This window comes from Callospermophilus lateralis, chromosome 17 (genome assembly GCF_048772815.1).
Source record: "Callospermophilus lateralis isolate mCalLat2 chromosome 17, mCalLat2.hap1, whole genome shotgun sequence".
Lineage (NCBI taxonomy): Eukaryota > Metazoa > Chordata > Mammalia > Rodentia > Sciuridae > Callospermophilus > Callospermophilus lateralis.
In genome coordinates this window covers 56257438-56278548 of record NC_135321.1, presented here as the reverse complement: position 1 = coordinate 56278548, position 21111 = coordinate 56257438, and the positions used below count along the sequence as shown (strand labels likewise).

The 21111-nt window shown below is 41.7% G+C and overlaps 1 long non-coding RNA gene across 1 annotated transcript in view; it reads left to right on the top strand.

Annotated features, from left to right (window-relative positions):
* Nucleotides 1–2971: 2971 nt before the first annotated feature.
* Nucleotides 2972–21111, top strand: part of LOC143382608 (uncharacterized) — a 95644-nt gene continuing 77504 nt past the window's right edge. Inside the window, exon 1 of the long non-coding RNA XR_013089028.2 lies at nt 2972–3426. This is a non-coding gene — a long non-coding RNA (uncharacterized LOC143382608). The remainder of the gene's footprint in view (nt 3427–21111) is intronic.

The following is a 21111-nucleotide window of genomic DNA, read 5'->3' as shown; positions in this document are numbered from 1 at the left end:
TTGATCCCAGGGGATCAAGCCCAGTTGCCCTCAGCAGTAGCCCACTCATTAAGACCCCCTATATTGATTTCTTTTATTTCCTAGTTAAAAAAAATCACTGCCCCAATTTAAAAAATCACCTGTACTGAGATTCAATGTCTCTGGCTTAATTCCTCAGTCCTTGATCCACTTTGAGTTGAGTTTTGTGCATGTTTTTGTGTGGTTCAAATCAAAAATCAAAATCCCAATGGCATTCCTCATAGAAATAGGAAAAACAGTCATGAAATTCATCTGGAAAAATAAGAGACCCAGAATAGCTAAAGCAATACAAGAAGAGTGAAGCAGGTGGCATCACTATACCAGACCTTAAACTATACTACAGAGCAATAGTAGCAAAAACAGCATGGAATTGGCACCAAAACAGACTGGTAGACCAATGGTACAGAATAGAGGACAAAAAGATAAACCCACACAATTACAATTATCTTATATTAGACAAAAGTGCCAAAAACGTACATTGGAGAAAGATAGCCTCTTCAAAAAATGGTGCTAAGAAAACTGGAAATCCATATGCAACAAAATGAAATAAAACCCCTATTTCTCACCATTAGTTTTCAATAGACCCCTTGCTTAGGGATCAAAGGCTGTTTTGACCAGTTACCTGTAAGAGGGATTAAAAAAAAAAAATAGTAGTAGTCCCAAATTGTAAGGGAAACTGTGGCTGAGTAAACCTTCCTTACCCTTTGAAATGTTAATGGCAGGCTCTTAAGGGCAGTCAGCCTACCATTGTCAAGAAGAGCAGAGAACAGGGACAAATGACATTCAGACTCTTCCCTGAGCTTTAAGAAACTGTAAGAAGCAACAGGATTTTTTCAGGAGTTACTAGGGAAGTCCTGTGGTAACAGCAATGGAATTTCCAAATCCTGAAGACGCCCAGGAGATCAAGCCCAGTTGTCCTCAGCAGTAGCCCACTCATTAACACCCCCTATATTGATTTCTTTTATTTCCTAGTTAAAAAAAAAAAAATCACTGCCCCAATTAAAAAAATCACCTGTACTGAAATTCTAAATTTAAGATCGGTTTCTGAGGGAGCCCAGGCTAGGACAACCTCTGGCACTTAGCACAGTGCCTGGCAAACAGTATTGCCTTAATAGTTATTTACTGAAAGAATTAACATGCTTTGCAAATGAAATCCTACCCTGACATTAACCTCTACGCCCAGTTTAAATAAGTTACTCAGAGGTAATGTGACTAGACTGACTTTTACTTCCCATCTGGATCCTCATTAGTGTACAACTCCATTGGAAAATCCACTACAATTTTTAAAAAGCAAATTTGTGTTCTGGTATATGGCACAATTTCACCAAAATGGAAACTACAGGTTGCAGACTGGATCGTCCTGACTTGTTGATCCTTTTTTGAAATATGAGACTCCTCTTCATTTCATTTTGCAATGAAAGATAAGGCTCAACAGGTACATATTTGAATAAAATAGCATGGTGATGTAAGGTCATAGTAAAATGAAAATTATTAATTTGGAGACATCTTTTAAACAACAAGTCTGTTAGGGACCTAGTAAGCGGAATTCAGGAAGAAAGTGCTGGTTGCTGTACCAAAGGCAAAAGTCCTGAGATTTCCAAATTTACACCGGGAGGATGACACCTGTAAGGTATACTTGTCTGCTGGTTCTGGGTCCCTCTGTAGACCTGTTCAGCATGAATATGGGTCAATATATTTATTAGGTCTTTAAAGTATAAAGCAGGGGAGGAAGGGCTGATTGGAGGATGCCTATTAGAGCTAGCAGGCCAGGAGAGCTCCAGGCACCTTGGAATCCAAAACGACTTGACAGCTTGGCAAATTAGAGAACATTCTGATATTCAGTTATTTTGATTTCCAATTTATCCTTTTTCCAAGCCCTTTTTGGCTGCAGTGGTTAGGCCAGGAGCCTACAGCTGTCTTGAGTTGGTTCAATGTGCTTATTTTGAGGGGGATGGATCATTAAAAATAAATAACAAATAATATGTTTAAAAGTTAGGCTTTACTGAAGCAGTAGAAGTTTAAAAAATTCTCGGTAAGAGTCATCTCAGACTCAAAATGGCAAATTAAAATATTTCGAGACATTTCTTGATTCATTCCCCATCTTTCTTTCTCCCCCCCTTGCCCAGCACTTCGCACCAGCCAGATACAGAAATCACGGTTTATGTTCAAACACTAGTTTCAGTGTGACCGCCGCCTTCCACGACAGCCCTCGGCTCGCACACGGGACGCAAAGACACCATGGAGCATAAAAGCGAGCCCTGCTTCACGAGTGCTGGGGGGCTCAGGGCAGGGGCGACTGTGCTTCATGGGGCCGCCCAAGCGCAGGCTGGAGCGCGGCGGCTCCAGCTCCTTCCCCTGGCCTCCGCCAACCTCTCCGCCGGCGGCACGGAGCAGCACGCAGCCCTCCCTCCAAGATTATCTCGCTGGCCTTTCCGGCAGACGCGGGGGAGCGCAGGCCCTGCGACTCCGGGTGAAACTGGCTCTGCTTGGCGACACTGCCAAGGGGCGCCAGGGACGGAACCGTCTTGGCCGCGCCCGGGGAGCTGCAGGCCGCTGGCTCCGCCCCGCGGCTCTCGTACTACTCACGGGTTTTGACTGGGAACAAACTTCTGACGAGGCGCAGCCCCTTCCACAGCCACCCTCTCGAAGCCAACCACTGAAATAGAAGACGCGGTCGGGGCGAGGAGGGGCAGAGGGTAGCCACCTTGCGGCCGCTCCTCCCCACGCGGGTGACGCCCGCACCTGCTGTGGGGGACGCCAGGCCACCCCCGGCGGAGCTCCGGGAGGCGCCGGGCGCGGGCGCCCACGCCCTCTAGCGGGCCTCAGCGGTGCGGAGTGGCCTTGACGCGGGGCTCTCCTCAGCCGGCCTGCGGGGCCTCGCCAGTCAGGGAGCAAGAGCCACGTGCGCAGCGGGCGCGGGCTCGGCCATCCGCACGCCGCTGCTTTGGGTGGCTTGGGGCTGACCACAGAGAGGCGGCGGGCAGGACGCGCGCGGCCGCGGCTACGGCCAGCGCCGGAGGCTTGGGTCCTGAGTAGTGGAAGGCGAGTGGCGGGGGCGCAGCTGCAGGAACCCAGGGAGGATTTTGGCTCCGCGGGCGCGCCCTCCGTTACCTCTCAGCAGTGCAAGACGCGGAGAGGAGCCAGGAGCAAGGCAAGAGGACCCAGGACGCTGGATTTCGGACTTCTTTACTGGCATTTGGGGGGTTTGGCTCAGGCTTTGCTATTTACGCGTCTCTCCTCGCTGTGTGGAAGCCCCAGCTCCCGTCCCCCCTCCGCCTTCGCGCGCCCACGCTCGGCCGCTTCTGCTGGGGAGCGGCCGGCGCGCACTCAGCACCGTGAGAGGACTTGGGACTTGTCTGGCGACTTTGGCGGGACTTGTGCTAACTGCTACAGGGTAGACGTTTTCAGGTAATCACAGCCGCTCTTGGGGCGAAGGGGTCAGAGCGAGGTATCCGGGACCCCGGCACCTCCCAGGGAGGAGAACTGGAGGAGGCCGTCGGGCTGGCCAGGGACGCGGCGGCTCAGGCACCGTGTCTGCGGGTCAGCGGGGCACAAAGCGAGGGCCCTGAAGGGAGAGCTGGCGCTGAGCACCCGGGCGGGTGGAGAGGGCCCGCCTCTAGGACTAGTCCTGGACCCCGGACCCCCAGCCTGGCCCTCTCTCTCCGCGCCCTGGGCTAGTGCTTCGGTTTGGACGCCCGCCACTTCAACTCTCTGGCCGGTTCCTAAAGAACAACTCAAAACTTTGCCTGAAGTTCTCAGCAGCCGCCGCCGGGCATTGGCGCTGCGCTGTCCCCTCAGAACCAGAGCAGAGCCGGGGAAGGGGGGCGCGGTGTCCAGGTGTGCCTGCGTTGAACACCTGACCTAACCGCAGCTTGGTGGCGATTTGATCTCCCTGCTGACCCTTGCCCGTGGTGTCCGGCGACCTAAGTAGGTCCCCGCGGTCGCGTTGCGTCTTGGGAGAGCCTGGGAGTTTTCCTTGTTGGTTTCAGAGAGGTCTCCGCGGTGGTAGAAGAAGCGACAGCTCCCCATGCCTCAGAGGTGTGGAGCCACAGTGGACACCCGCTCCTAGTTCTTGGCACCCTGGTGGAGCGCCGCGTCCAATGTCAACTTGTTAACCCTGCAAGGGGGCATCTGTTGTCCCACGTGGAGCTGCGGGAGGGACTGGCAGTGCGTGAGCTGACAAGCATGTACTAGCAGGCACGCTTGGGCGTTGGAAGCCCTGGTGGAGACAGGATCTTCAACCCCAGATGGGGGTCAGGGGCGAAGCCAAACCTCGCATGGTGTTCCAGGGTTTACCTCCAGAATTCCCTTTTTGTACCTGGAGGACCCATGTGGATGGACAAATGCTGGCAATATCTTTACTCTTTCCCATGCTTATTAAATGAGCTTCATTAAAGTCTATGCACAGTGGTGGGGGCGGACTTTCTTCTTTTTCTCTTAATAATAATCCTCTACCCCCCCTATTTGGCTGTGTTGGGTGGGGAGGAGGAAAGATTTAATTACCAGCTTCCTAGTGCATAATCCCTCCCCCAACCTTTGGGGGGGGGGTGAGAGCAGGCAGCTAGCAAGGGCAGGACATAATTAAGTGGATGGGTGTGAGAGGAAAAAAAAAAGAAGAAAACAAAATGAGTAGAAAAGAATTGTATACTTCAGTGGGACAAGCTTGGCAAATACTAGCAGTCAAGGAATTCTGCTCTTAATCCCTCTTTGGTAACAATTATGTGGGTAGATCCTGCACTTTAGCAGCTTTCCATGGCTGTGAGGAAGGCTTGGGGTACTAGGCCTGTGTTGATGGGAAACTGGGTTTGCACTTGTGCATCTGGAAACAGTGTACACAAGGATCACTTGGAGTCCTTCCAGATGTTGCTGCTCAGGGCCAAGCATGGTGATTATGAAGTCCTGTTGTCTTAGAGCAGGGTCCAGTAGCATTCCCTTGGTTTGTGTCCATGCTTTGAAGAGCTTTTGTTCTAAAAGTGGAGTTCCTAAAGTGGGTTGCTTGGGCCAGCGACAGCAGTATTACTCAGGATTCTGAGAAATCTGCAGATTCTGTGGTCTTGAGTTAGGAACTACAGGTTAAATTCTTAGCAATCTGTTGAAAAACAATAAGTGAATGAATACACATTCTCTTTTACCCTAGTCCTCTTTCAGCTCTTATGAAGGGAGTCTGATAATAAGGGGTTCAACTTTACAACAGTGTAAACTATCCCTGACTTCTCAAATCCCTCCATGGGATTCTGATGGGCCTGGAAATTTGAGAAGTCAGGGATAGTTTACACTGTTGTAAAGTTGAACCCTTTATTATCAGACTCCCTTCATAAGAGCTGAAAGAGGACTAGGGTAAAAGAGAATGTGCATTCATTCACTTATTGTTTTTTTGACAAGCACTGCTGAAATTCTGGCAATGGCCATGTGGATTGTGCTATGACTGTTAGATGAGACCACTAGTGTGATACTTCAAACAGTAGTCTTCCCTGAGGAAAATACTGATCCAACTAGTTGTGAAACTATAATACAAAAAGTCTCTGGGGCCAGGGTTGTGGCTCAGTGGTAGAGCGCTTGCCTAGCATGTGTGAGACACTGTGTTCGAACCCCAGCACCACATAACAACAAATAAAATAAAAGTATTTTAAAAAGTTTCCTAAAAGTGAATGTAAAATTCTAATTAAAAATTGATGTAATATTTATTGGAAATTTCTCCAGGTTGATACGAGGAATAGAAGATTTTTCTCTTGGTCTCGGGGATTGAATCCGGGGGTATGTATGTAATGACTGAGCCACATCCCCAGCTCTATTTTGTTTTTATTTTGAGACAGGGTCTTGCTAAGTTGCTGAGGCTGTCTTTGAATTTGAAATTCTCCTGCCTCAGCCTCCAGATCCTCTGGGATTCCAGGCGTGTGCCACTGTACCAAGCCAGAAGATATTTTTGGCTTGTTGTAATAATGGTATAACCCAACATGCTTATTAAAAGAATGCCTTTAGTTCAAATTAACATTTCTTTTACAATTACTGTTTGTAAGTCCCATTAATGGTGTGGAAATAGGCAAAGATAAGAAAGATATAGTTAACACACTTTGAAAAGGTGTCCATCTGTTAAGAATTTCTAGATCTTAACTGTAAAGAAACAGAGACTTTCTTAGGAAAGAATGGAAAAATTAATTTATGTAAGAGTTGGAGTTTTAACGTAGAAATGTGAAACTGGAAAATACACTCTCAACTTCCATATGGGGGGAAAAAGGATTTCCACTGTATGTCTGAGGTACTGACAATGTACAGCCTTAATTAGAGCCCAATTTTTCTCTTAGCCCCAAAAGACATTGATTGCATCTCTGTCACTTAACACTCTGGGTAAATAAAAATGATTGAGTTGTTTGTTTAATGGATTTTCCTGGGATGCATTCAGTGAGACTGAGACTTTGAGAAGTACTTTCAGAGTGCTTGACACAGGCCGGCTAGCCTCCTGCTGCCTGTTCCTTCTGCTGTCATCCAAAGCTGATCACTAGGTATAGCTGCATCCCTTAACCCACCTGCCAGAGCCAGGAAAGGTCTGGCCTTTTCCATAGAAGACTTTCTGAACTTGATTCATTAACAGCTAAATAAGGGAATGATAGTGGACCTCAACTGTTTGTATATGTACCTCTAAATCCTCATTATAAAATTAAATTTTTTAGTGAAAGCTGTAGTTCTGTTAGTACTAACTATGGTATAGTTTGTTGTAATTCAGTACTCACCCAAATACAACTTTAGACTGCTCTGCAATAATCTTATTTTGTCTTTTCTTTTTTGGCTGTATGATATGTTGCTGCTAGTCTACAAGACAGAGGTAGAATTAGAATAGGTATTCTTTATTTGCTGACCAAGTAGGAGTTCATGTTCACCTTTGGGTTCTTCTTGTGGTAGACCAGCAAAAGCAGTGGAGTGAAAAGCTCTGTGTAGGTATGGAAATAGGAAGCAGCTTATATATACTGTGTTGACATCTGTAAGAGATTACTTCTCTGACACTGAGGATTTAAGTGTATAATTCAAGAAATCATTAGAATTTGCATGGAAATCTGATTCAGTCATTTTTTTTCCTGCTTTAAGCTCAGAAGACTAATGAGACATTGAACTTTTTTTTTTTTTTTTTTAAATATGGAGCGCAAATGTTGGGCCCTGGCTTGGAAGCAAGGCAAAGTGGAGAACCCTGTGGAAGCAGGCTGTGGTTTACCAGGACTGGGGCTCTGGGGAGGGAAATGGCATCATAGGCTAAAAGACTGAAGATTCAGGACACATAGGAGCAACTGAAGAGAGTGAAGAACTCAGACTAGTCACAACTACTGAGGTTTTAGAATCTTCCTGGAAGGAAAAGGACACCCATTAACAATGATTTATCTCAATGTGCAACAGCCTAAGCTGAAGCAAAGCATTTACTTTTTATGGGCTGCAAAGCATAAAAGCTTATAGAGCATCAGTTTGTTTTCAGATGAGTGAATATTCATTTTAATCTTTTGCTCATATTCAATATGCAGAAAGCAGATTTATTGCATACAATGAAAGGAATGTTTTAGTCTGGGTTTCCCTGGAAGTTAGAGACCTCCTGCATCTCCCTGCTTCCTGCTGTGGGATCACAATGGGTTTGCAGATGGGCCTGGGACAGAGGGAAAAAGGAATTAGATCACACCCTCTGGAAAATCTGTTTTATTGGAGCCTCATATTTGAACTTTCTTTTTGAGTTTGAATAACTTGAGGAACTTTACCTCATGTAAAAATCATATACTTGAAATTGAAACCTCATATTCTGTCTAGATATATGATTGTAGAGATTTAAAGTATTCCTTTAAAAATAAATACTGATGATGTACAAGTCAAATTACTGAACAGTGTCTGGCCTGTAGTACTCAGTAAATATATGTTGAATGAATAAGTATGATTGAATGAAGTTCCCTTGGAGAAGAAAAATATAAAATTACTTAAGCTTACTGCTGTTTTTTTTTTTTTTTTCCTTTCTATCCATTGTAACTTTTTAAAAGCATCTCCAAGAACTTTAACCATAGAACCAGGTGTGAGCTTAGTGCAATTCCCAATTTATGGGTGTATAGAGATTCAGTCATTGAATTTAAAGGGAAAAGTGTTAACTAAATATATAAGCTTGCAATTTTATCTGATAAGGAAATTATAAGTCAGTTACTAAAGTAGAATTTTGATACAATACTAATCACTAAAAGTGAATTTTTAGTGTGCAGTAGATTTATTATGATTCTACTATAGGAGGATTTGATTTAGTTATCGAGGTATTAAAGGAACTGTGATATCACCATAAGAGGGTTCCATCAAAGAGAATAATATATTCTGTCTGCTGCCTTTTGTTTCAGATATAGAGTGAAATTAATTACACCTACACGGAGCTCAGATGGCAGCCTAGTAACACGGGGCTCCTCTTTATTGTAGCAGGCATGCTCTCCTTGCTTTTCATTCAGTGGGTACCTCCCACGTGATAAAACTTAATTAAAAAGGTGACTTTGACAACAATCTCATAAACTGTGTTTCCTACTTCTTTGACTTTTTTTTTCTCCAAAGATGACCTCTATCCTGATCTCTCTAACATCATAGGGGAGTTTTGCCCAGTTTTTGAATTTTCCGTGAGTGGACTCACACAATATATATATTCACTCATATTTCAAAAGATAAATTAAAGCAAAATTTTCAGTCTTATAAGAATTTGTCTGACATACAATTTTTGGATTCTAAGTGGCAAAAACTGTACTAATCTAGAAGAGAGAATTGTGATCCCTATTTTCTCTTTTTTTTAATTTTAATTTTTTAATTTGTTCTAATTAGTTAGAATGGAGGTACTTCCTTGACCTTTTGAAGCTTGACTGCTGAGTAGGGTGTGAAATTTCCCAAGTGAGTCAGGGCACCAGCATCCATTGGCAGGGGCAGAAAGGTGTGGCACCTTTCTGTGCCCACCACTGGAGCCATGTTACCTCCATAACTAAAGACATGTTGACAGGAAAAGAGCATCACACATTTATTGACTTGTAGTTTGAGGGGAAAGAGAGCAATGAAGACCCAGGGGAAACTTCCTGTTTGTTGCTGAGGAACGGTCGTCATGTAGAAATGCGTTTGGATGGAAGGTCTGATCCAATGGTAATGGATAGTGAGGAGAAATGCAACCGGGCCAGTCTGTTCAGATTCTTCTTGGCCTGTGTGGCATTCCTTCCTACAGGCATGGGGCAGGACCCCTCTGGAATGACAGTGGAGAAGGGGGAGAGGTTCCAGTTTCTATGTCCCACCTTGGTGAAGAGGAATTCTGTTTTCTCTGACTCACTTTGAGGGAGAAAGGCAGAAGGCAGGAGAAGATCAGAAAGAGACCCCACTTCTGAAATCTAGGCCTTCCATTATCCTTCAGTTAAAGTACTCAGCAGACCAAAGCACCAGATTTTGAGGGTATCCTGTTCTGAGCACAGACAATATGTTATGGATGGGAGTTTTCCCCCTAGTTTCATACTCAGTTGCCATTTGCATCTTGTGTGGATTTTTAAAGAGCTTCTCCTTTTCTTTCAAGCAATGCTCAGGGGGCAGGGAGCCCTAAGAGGCTGACTGTTGGGGTTCCTTTGTTACTGACCCTTGGCAGATTGTGAGTGTGGCCTCTCCAGGGAGAGACAGATAGGAAGCTGTGGGGTCCAGGCCATGATGTCAGCCATGGGGGACCCTGGGGCACAGACAGAAAGACAGAATCTCCTGATCTGATCACTTCTTGGTTTTTAGAATTGTTTCCATCTGTGAGTAACTGTGTGGCCTTGTTGTATTATTTCATTTCACTGAGCTTCAGTCATCTTTTCTGGAAAAAACACCTTTCAGATATAATATAAATACTGAAGCAGAGAACCAGTGGGTAGCATCGGGGGCTTCTTGAGGTGACTGGCTCTGCGTGTTTAATGGTCAGAGTAAGAGGGGATCCGCCTATTCTCCCATCTTCCAAGCAGGTTGTAGGTTTAACTGCATGAACTCAGTTTCTATGAATCCCAAAGTGTTGAATATTGATAGTAATTCATGTGGTTCACATTCCTGGATACCCTTCTCTAGGTCCAAGACTTCGATGGTTGGGGCACTGGGAGGTTGTAGAAGTGACATAGATGCATGCACGTGTAGTTACATACATATGTAAGTTATAAGCATATGTAAGACCTACTGAGTGGGGAAGTCTGGAGAGACCACAGAACCAACTAGAGAAGCACCCCAGGTGATGTTGCTGTTCCTTCAAATTGAAAAACTACAGGGACCCTGCCCTTCTGCAGCATTAGGTAGTCTTCTCTAACTGATGTTAAGAAAGCATGAGTGTCACTCATGAATTTTTACATACTGTTTGACCTGAGAGTTTGAAGCAGAGACTTCTGGTGTCAGAGAAAATTAATTATGAAAGGAAGAGTTTTATGTTTTATCTTCCAACTAATTGACCTTTAGTAAATGTGATATGATCTGGAATTTGGGGGGATATAATGAAAGAATAAGGACAATTTAGGGTAATCAGAACACTGATGATTTTAGATCTCTAAATTTGCAGGTCTGAGTTGCATCTTGAAATGACTCAAGGAAGATCATGAGACAAGATAATCTGCAAAGTATTTGGGGGAAGATTATTTTCTTGCACTTACTCCTTTATTTCATGTCCAGTGAAATATATGGACATTGTGGAATCATTTGCCTTAGGGGCCCTGTAAACATAGATGTTTTGATTTCCTAGAAGTCTCATAGACCTCAAAATGAATGTACCAGTCTATAAGCACTTGAAATTTCCATTTCCTTATCATTTTGGTCAAGGAAGAATGGTGCTTGTCAAAATGCAGTCTCTGGGAAAGGTGACTCATTAAGTATTCTTTCATATGACATCTCTAACAGGATGTCACTTTGATACATTGACATCTTTGAATTCAGATTTCTCACTTGTAAAATGAAGACATTTGATTCAAGGATCTATAAGGGTCTCTCTAGCCACTTAAAGAGCATGAGGATTGTCAGGTACTTATATCTTAGTTCAGATGAGTTTGTCAGAAATCATGGTTCAAGAGAATGGTACCTGGATCTATGGGTCCTTTTTGCTAGGTGACAATGGGAGAACTGTCTAGAACATGGGGAACCATCTGAGAGTTTACCTGACAGCATAAGGTGGCTTGCTAAGAGGAAGTGGGTGCTGAAAGGCTGTTTCTAGGACTTTTGATGCTTGGCACATTTATCGTAGATTAGTTCTGCAAAGATGCCTGCAAGAAAAGTTGACTCTACCTGAGCTTGATAATGTAGTCACCATTCACACAACCACCAAAGGTTTTGCAGTAGCAGTAGTGGAAGGTTTTGATTCTCTATGTAAATTTTGGCAACATAAGTAAGCCATGTTTCAGGGGCCTATAATTGATAGTAATAATTTTTTCATCAGATATTGAACACTAATTAGGTGCTAGGTCCCATGCTATGAGGATACGATATTCTCAAATTTATTGCTGCTCTGTAGCAAATAAAAAATTGGTAGAGTATCCACACAGGCTTTTGAGAGGTCAGGTTGTCTGCACCTCTGACCAATTCAGGTCATCTGAGTACTGTTGTGATTTCTCCCACCCCAGAACAGACTTGCCTTTGCCCAACTTATGCTTTGCTGTGATACTATCTGCTTATATTAAGTGTGCTTTAAGGAAAAGCATTAAAATGTAGTATCATTAGCGTGTTGTTGAGTGATGTTTTATTGCATAATTTGAAAAAAAAATCTGTCTGATGGGTTCTGGGAAGGTTTCTTTCTGGACCTTAGTTCCAAGGAAAGATGTCATTCTCTTGAACTGTTCCTTCTCAGGAACACAGTGAATGATGCAACCTACCAATTCTTCCCTTTTAGTGGGCTTGTAGAAAGACAGTTTGAAATGTGTGTTTTCATAACTAGAAAATTATTTTTAAATAGAGCAGCAAAATTAGCACAGACAGGGAATAAGACAGGGAAATATCAGACAGAGAATGAGTTGGCTTTTGTAAGAGAGAAGGTCAAGGGCTAGCGGGGCTGGTCCCAAGGGTTCAGCACTGTCATCAGATTGCATCATCAGATTCTAAGTCTTCTTCTCTATTCATCTTTCCTGTCTCCGTGATATTTCTGAGGAGTTCCAGGCTAACTCATCCACGTCCAAGCCCAGTGGGAAGAGAGATTCCATTCCCCAGAGGAACACATTGCTCCTGTGAATGAGCTCCAAGAAAAATTGGCTGCTCCCCCTGCAAGAGGGTGGGTAGGCAAAAGGGCAACGAAACATTCCAGGCAGTCATCCCTCTATAGATCCTGGTTTCTGGGTCCTTTTTCCTGCCTGATTCTTAGCCTCCTCTTCACTTCTCTCACCTTATTCTAATATATCTGCTGTATTTTATGCATGATTATAAATGCATTAAATATTTTTGGAACTGGATGGAGATGGCAGAAAATAATTGAGTTCCATCTCTTGCCATTTGAGTCAGAGTTCCCCCAGTAGGACTTTTGTGTGTATGCGTTTCTTTTACTACTTTTAAAAAAATTTTTTTTTGGTTGTAGATGAACACAATACCTTAATTTAACTTATTTATTTATTGTTATGTGGTGCTAAGCATCAAACCCAGTGCCTCATACATGGCAGGCAAACACTCTACCACTGAGTCACAACCCCAGTCCTCTTCTTTTTTTTTTAGGTGGATACAATATCTTTATTTTATCTTTATGTGATGTTGAGGATCGAACCCAGTGCCTTGCACATGCCAGGCTAGTGCGCTACCACTTGAGCCACATCCCCAACCCCGCTTCTCCTTCTTAACAACACCATGCAACATATTCATCACTTGTTAAAGATTAGAACACTTGAGTGGGTACAGAGATTCTTATAGCCTACTTGAAGAGTTCCCCAATTTATTGTTTCAAGTGTCAAAACCTTTGGGTTATGCCAAATTTTACATAGCTTGAAAAACATAATTTGTTTAAGCAGCATTTTATGTGAACAGATTGAAAAAAGAAAAGACTCTCCAAGTCTTTGTAACTTTATAATAAGTTTAACTATGAACACGTTATATTAGCTATTGCTACGTAACAGACCATCCCTGAATCTATAGACTTAAAGCAATTTACTGCTTTTCATGTTCCATGGTGTTTCTGCTGATATAAACTGGACTTGGTGTACTTTGTGTACACCAAGCATCTGCTCAGCTGATCTTGGCTGGGCTGTCATGAAGTTTTGGGGTTGGTTGGCTGGGATGGCCTTGGCTGAGCCATCTGGGTGCCCCTCCATGTGCTCTATGATTCTCCACCTGGCAGAATTTCCAAAGAAAAGAGTAGCAGTGCACCAGGGCTTTCTGGCTCATGCTTGGGAAGGGTACATTTTATCTATCCCTCCTTCTGGCCAGAGCCAGTCCCAAGGCTAGCCTAGAATCAAGGGTGGAGACAGACCTCATACCTTGGTGTGTGGGATTATAGGATCACATGGTAAAGAATGTAGGTGCAAGGAGAGGTGGAGACTTGGGTCCTACACAAGGATCTGTTTGATCTAGTGCATATGATCTGAGATGCTTCTGCCTTATAGAATATGGTTCAGAAATTGCTGGCAGGATGAAAAGCAGGAATTTGGGGTCCAAAGATTTGCATTGAGGGGTCAACATTGCCACTTACTGTCATCTGAAGGGGGAAGTTGTTGACCCCCAGTGAACCTGATTGCTTATATACAAATAGGGTCATCCAATGCCATGTGGTTCATGGGTTTGCTCCAGTGACTCTTACAAACCTTGTGTCTCTGGGGCAGGTGAAGGTGTGATAATAGCACGATTAAATCTAGTTCTCCTCCTGGATGTGCCCATTTCCTGTTGTGAGTCACATGTTCCTGCTAGACTCTAGGCACATTTGTTCATCTGTGAAATGAGAGCAATGCTTACTTGGCCATCCTGTGAAGAACACAGTGCATGCTGTAGCACAGCTGCTGTTACCACTACCAGAGCCCTGTGACCACAGGATAACTTTGAGTCATTGCCTTGTACTTTCCCTATCTATCTGCAAGCCCCGGAGGGTATGGTTTTCCCCAGTCACAATATTCTTATATTTGTAATTCTGATTCATAAACTTGCTACTATTTTTCCTCATATCTCTAGAGCAAGGGAAAAGAAAATATGACAGTTGTATGCCATGCTAGGTCCTTCACATGTCATTTACTTACTCCCCCAAAACTATCCTATAATAGGACAGTAGCATTGCAGGGTTTTATTGGCATTGTAGGGTTTATGGAACTGAAGCTCCAGCACATTTCAGGATGTTTTTCAGAGAGTGGGCACAGTTGATTTCAGATCCCAAAGCATGCTTTTCTTTCTGGCTTTTGATCCTGTCCCCACCTGTTGAACCCAAATGCACATGTTGTAATTTTGAACTATGGCTTTATATTTAGTGCAATTTCTCATGTCAATGTTAAAAACAATTGTAAAATTGTCATAGCCCAGTATTGCAATGTACTTACTGCTGTTTTACAGCCCTCTGAGATAGTAAATTTGAAGGAATAGTACTTAGTTTCTTAGGAACTTTAGTAAAGTTAATTGAATTGAGATTTATTCATATTTTGTATGTGTAGAGGAGCACAGATGTTATCTTCCCTTTTTATCTAGATAAAAGTGGATTTTTGCAATTTCGTGTGTTTTGCATCTGAATCTCTGATTAAGGTGAAAGGTGTAAAATTTTGCATTAGTAGTTATGGGGGCACAATGCTTCTAAGATCAGGGATAATTTATTTAAGACCTTTCTAGTGGAGGTGAGCAGGGCCTAGGAGCCTGAAGATAGCATCACCTTCCTTAGGGCAAAAACGCATGGTCTTTTGAGGTTTGACAAAAGTAAAGAAGCATGTAGATCCCTATTTGAAGGATTTAAAAATAATCCATTATATAGTGTCTAGCTGAATTCACCAGGGGAAAGAACTATCTGATATATATACTTGTCTGCAAAACTTATTTACTTTGCCCATTTAGATCACTTTTTGGGGTCAGCATCATTTGGGAGAATTGTATCAAGATAAACTGTGCATTAACAAACTGCAGGGCTGAGCCTCTGGCTCAGTGGTGGAGTGCTTGCCTGCCATCTATGTCGGCTTAAGTTTAACCATCAGTATCAAAAAAAAAAAAAAAAAAGTAGAATAAGTGACTATGAAAAAGCATTTGGCATTTTTTTCAGAGTGAGTTTTAAAACACATGGATTTAAACTCTTTAAAAGTATTTGATCATCTTCAACAAATGCAGATTTATATATAAGTACTTAGATTTATGACAAGATTCTTAATTGTGTTCTCTGTTTTTCTACTCTTTTCTTTTTCTGCAGGGCTAGGGATGGAAACCAGGACTTCACACATGCTAGGCAAGTGCTTTCCCTCTGAGCTATACCGCACCCCCAAGTTTCTTAATTGTGATTTTTGTCTTAGAAGAGCAAAGTGGATGGATATTATAATTTTAAGTACCTGAAAAGTTTATGCAGATCATGTAAAATTATTTGAAAAGTTGCTTTCTCAGCTCTCGAGCACTGACAAGGTGTGACCTGCCGAGGCCACTGCACACTGTCCTGGGCCTGGCTGCTTAGGGTTTCAGCTTTGAGCCAGCACATGTGCCCCTCATTCTGCCCTTCCCACCCTCTTCCTAAGCCTGTGTTAGTTCAGATAAATAAACCAGGAGCCACCAGGTGCTTGTTCTCCATTTCATTATAAATTGGAAATTGCTATTGAGTTGACATTTTTTTTATTTTTTTGGTTCTATCCTGGGCCATGCCTTCTACCTTGAGGTTGTTCTTCCATACCTCAGTTTAATAATCCAAAACTGAACACAGTGGTAAGAAATCTTCAGTGATGGGAAGAATATTCAACATTTGTGGGCTAAGGGTGTGGCTCAGTGGCAGAGTGCTTGCCTGGCATGTGTGAGGCACTGGGTTTGATTCTCAGTACCACATATAAATAAATGAGTGAAGCTTCATTGACAGCTAAAAAAATTTAAAAAAAAACAATTTGTTTGCAAGGTATATTCTCTTAAAAAAATAATACTTATCTAAGGCTAAGAGTGAAATGAGTTAGGACCACATCCTCCCACCCTGAGAGGTGCCTGTGCCTTTTGCAGGCAAAGACTGGTTTATGAATCCTTTGTTGAGGTCCATAGAAGCTTTTGCTGAGTATTGAGGATGTAAGGCTGTCCCAAGATGACCCTGTAAGACGCTCACAGAAAAACATATGTCAGGGTTGGTGTTGAAGCTCAGTGGTAGTAGCATGTGTGATATACTGGCTTAGATTCTCAGCATCACATAAAAATAAATAAATAAAAATATTGTGCCCATCTACAACTAAAAATATTTAAAGGGAAAAAGTGCCTAATTACATTTAAAGAAAAAATGTCAGCTGAACCTTCTATTTTTAAATAAAAATACTATGAAAACTAAAGAGGGAGGGGGTGGCATCTCCCTTTCCAGGGCTGGCTTGTCTAGGGAGCTTGAAGTCCAGTCTGGAGGAAGGAAGCCTCTAGAAAACTCGAAGGAGGGCCTTCTATAACCCCTATCTCTCACCATACACAAAATTAAACTCAAATTGGATCAAGGACCTAGGAATCAAACCAAGACCTTGTGCCTAATTGAAGAAAAAGTAAACCCAAATCTGTATCATGTGGGTTTAGGCCCCAACTTTCTTAATAAGACTCCTATAGTGCAAGCTTTAAAACTAAGAATCAATAAATGGGATAGATTCAAACTAAAAAGCTTTTGCAGGAAAAGAAACAATCAGTGAGGTGAAGAGAGAGCTTACAGAATGGGAGCAAATCTTTACCCCCACACATCAGATAGAGCACTAATCTGTAGGAAATATAAAGCACTCAAAAACCCTAACACCAAAAAAACAAACAAACAAACAACAACAACAACAACAACAACAAAACCCCACAAATAACCCAATCCATAAATCGGCCAGGGAACTGGACATTTCTCAGAAGAGGATATACCATCAACCGACAAACTATGAAAAAATGTTCAACATCTCTAGCTACTAGAGAAATGCAAATCAAAAATACACTAAGATTTCATCTCCCTCCATTCAGAATGGGAGCTCTCAAGAATACAAACAATAATAAGTGTAGGCAAGGATGTGGGGGAAAAGGTACACTCATACATTGCAGATGGGACTGCAAAGTGGTGCAGCCAATATGGAAAGCAGTATGGAGATTCCTTGGAAAACTTAGAATGGAACCACCATTTGACCCAGCTGTCCCATTCCTCAGTCTATACCCAAAGGACTTAAAAACAGCATACAGGGACACAGCCAAATCAATTTTTATAGCAGCACAATTCATTATAGCTAAATTATGGAACCAAGCTGGTTGATGATGAATCAACTTGGTTAATGAATGGATAGGGAAATTTTGGTATATATATACACAATGGGACATTACTTGGCATTAAAAGAGAATAAAATCATGGCATTTGCAGGTAAATGGATGAAGTTGGAGAATATAATGCTAAGTGAAGTAAGCCAATCTCCCCAAACCAAAGGCTGAATGTTTTCTTTGCTACTAAGATGCTGACTCATAACAGGGATGAAAGGGGTGGAGCATGGGAGGAATGGAGGAACTTTAGATAGGGCAAAGGGGAGAGAGGGGGGTAAGGGGGGAGGAATGATAGTGGAATGAGTTAGACATCATTTCCCTAAGTACCCCTATGAAGATAGAAATGGTGTGAAAATATATTGTGTATAATCAGTGACTTGAAAAATTGTGCTCTATATGTGTAATATGAAGTGAATTGCATTCTGCTGTCATGTATAACAAATTTGAATAAATAATTTATTTTAAAAAATGAGATACTTCTGAAGTGGTTGAGTTTTTGAGGGTAACAATCATTTCCTTAGATAAAATATAGAATGGGAAGGCCTAGGAAACTGGAGGAAGGGGAAAATTTTAAAGAGCTTTCACTTAATTTTTAAACTAGAAGATGGCATTGTTGGTGCCTTGGCTTCCTTTCCTTCTGTCCCCAGGGAGACATATTTTCTGCTATACTAAAAGACGGCTGTGCACAGAATGGGAATTTGGCCAGAAGTTGGAAAACTGTGCATGGTTTTGTGAGGGGTTCCTGAGTTAAAAACTTGATTGCTCTTTTATTTCTATGCCTTCTATCAAGCTCCTGGGCTTTCATTTTCTCCTTTCTTTTCCTTCCTCCTTCTTTGTGTTCTGTAATAGTTGAGCTTTAAACAGGTGCGTTCATCCCACTGAACCACTGCTGCTTGTGGTGGAATTATCAGAAGACAGGCTGCTTGTCACCACCTTTCTCCTCTGCAGGATGTGGACGGCACAGGGAGTGCTGGTCCAGATGGAGTGAGCTAGAAATGGGAGACCGACCGGCTCACGCTCTGCTTTGGTTTTTTGTTTTGCTTTGTTGTTGTTTTTTTTAATTTCTTACATACATGACAATAGTGGAATGCATTACGATCATAATTATCCATTCACAGCACAATTTTTTTTGTAACTCTGTACATAAAGTATGTTCACACCAAATTATGCCTTTATACATGAGCTCCCTTATTATTTTTTTTGCATTACAATTCTTAATACACCTTTATACCACAATTTATCATATCTCTGTTTGTATATAAGATATGTTGACACCAAATTCACATCTTCATACATGTATTTTGTATAATGATGAGGGTCTCCTCTGCTTTGTTTTTAGTCAGCACGGCAGTCCTTAAACATAGCAGTGTGACATGACAGAAGAGCAACTGATGTTCTGAACATTTCAACATTTCAACATTTTCAGGCACTTTCTGAAGTGCCTTTCAAATACGTATTGCCCGACTTAGTACTTGTGACAACCTAAGGTACCCCCATTTTATAGGCCTGGAAATAAGCTCAGAGGCTATGCAAAGTGACCAACATCAGGTACATGGTAGGAGGCAAAGCTGAGTTTGGAACTTAATTAACATGATTTAGAAGCCATTAAATCATGCAGCTCATTGAGCATCTCAAATGCCAAAACCTGAAATCTGAAATGCTCCCAGATCCAAAACTTTTTGAGCACTGACATGATGCCACAGTGCAAGATTTTGCACCTGGCCTCATGAGGCAGGTTGCAGTCAAGTTGTAGGCATGTGAAAAGTAGTATAAAAAACTATCTTCAGGCAGCATGTTCAAGACACATGGAACAGACATGAATTTTTTGTTTACACTTCATTCCCATCCCCAAGATCTCTCATTACATGTATGCAGATATTCCAAAATCTAAATAAAATTCAAAATTAACATACTTCAAGTTTAAGCACTTTGGGTACAGGCTACTCACCCTGAACATAGTACTTTGTATCAGACAGAGTTAGCATTATGATGCATACCCCAGGAGCTTAACCTGATCCTGTTTTGAGATCCTAGACCTTTTTGCCTGCTTCCATTTTGATTGGTTAGGCAGGAGTCCTGTAAGGGTGAATGGATGACTCAGCTGCAAGCAGCATTGTCACCCCAATAGCAGGACTAAGGACTGAGGGACACCAGTTCTCAGGATACTTATGAAGTTGGTCTCTTCATTTTGGAGGATGACTTTCAAACAGATTCAGTGGATAGGTTTGCTCATTCTGGAGACTGTAGTGCATTCTAACAACATCAACAGAAATAACTGTGATTGTCAGCAGCAAAATGGAATAGCTACTGCTGTATGGAACCTTGCTGTATGGCATCTTTCAGGGAGCTGATGGCCAAGGCTAAGATCTGAGGTCTTTGGGCAGTGGTACTGGGTAGGCTTCTGACTTTCATGCTTCTGTATTCTATAAAAGAATTTTTAAAAACTAGGCACTTTCTTGCCCTTTGATAAGTTCACATCTGAAATTTTTATCCTGTTTATTCAGTTCAGAAGCAGAGAATATATGCTCTATAGTAAATATTGCATCTTAAAATAAAACTTTTACAAAGATGTTTTAAAGATATCTATCAGAGAGAAAAGCTGGGTATCCATGGACTTGATACCATCCCATTGTCCATTTAAAAATACATGAAAAAGCTTTTATTTTTATTTTACCTCCTGAGTTTTTCCTCCTTGAACAGGTATTTTCTTGTAATTTTTCCATAGAATTGTATCATATTATAACATGTTTAAGCTTGAAATATTCTACTTATTATTTACCAAATATTTCTGCAGCAAGAGTATATATAAAATGGAAATTTCAATTTCACTGGAGTATGAAGCTCTAAGTGCTAAATTTTATCCAGTTGAATGATCACTCCAATTATTGGTATACAATTGAATCATTGTTAAAATGTATTGGAGAAGTACTTCAGAAATCGATTGGGCTTTGAAGAAATTAGTTCATGTGTCTGTGGATTGGTGTTATTTACTGCTAGAATTAAACTGAATGAAGTGCCGATTCTGCTTCCATTTTTCATTTCTACGAATATGTGCCAAGAAACTTTGTTTATATAAATAGAACTGTAAGGATTTTTTGCTATGGCAGTGCTACTTCTTAAAGTACTGTCCAAATTGCATGCCAAAATTCACACTTGATTTGGCATCAAAAATTATTTTTAATGATTTGTGAGTTGGTATTTGATTAGGTTCATTCTCCAAGTTATTAAAAACAAAATGTGGGAAACTAACTCATCTCTAAAGGATTCCTTGTCCAGTCATGCACCTTCTCATTTGCTGGGAAGGTGTCCAAGAGCTTTGCCAAGTTTCCTCAATTACTGTTAATTCTACCTGCTATTATTCAGCTTAAAGACACTTTGTTTACAAACACAGGAATGTCTAGAAAGGATTGTGAAAACAAAAATAATGTTAATTTCTTTTTATGTTAGTCAATGCAAATTTTAAATATGCATATAAAATGTGTATATTTATAATGCTATTATTTATATTGTTATAATAAATCATATATGCAAAGAACAATTCAGGCTAATCGGTGAGTGAAAAATATCTATTGTATGATCTGGTTAGCAAAGAGGTCTTCATCAAAGCTGTCATTCAAATCAGCCTCACTTGCTATCAGAAAATGCTGTTTTAAATGTCAAATAAGCTTAAGTTTGCATTTTGAGGAAAAATTTTTAAAATGCTAAAAAGAAGTGACAGATTACTTAAAGTGGTTAAGCCAATTTTAAAAT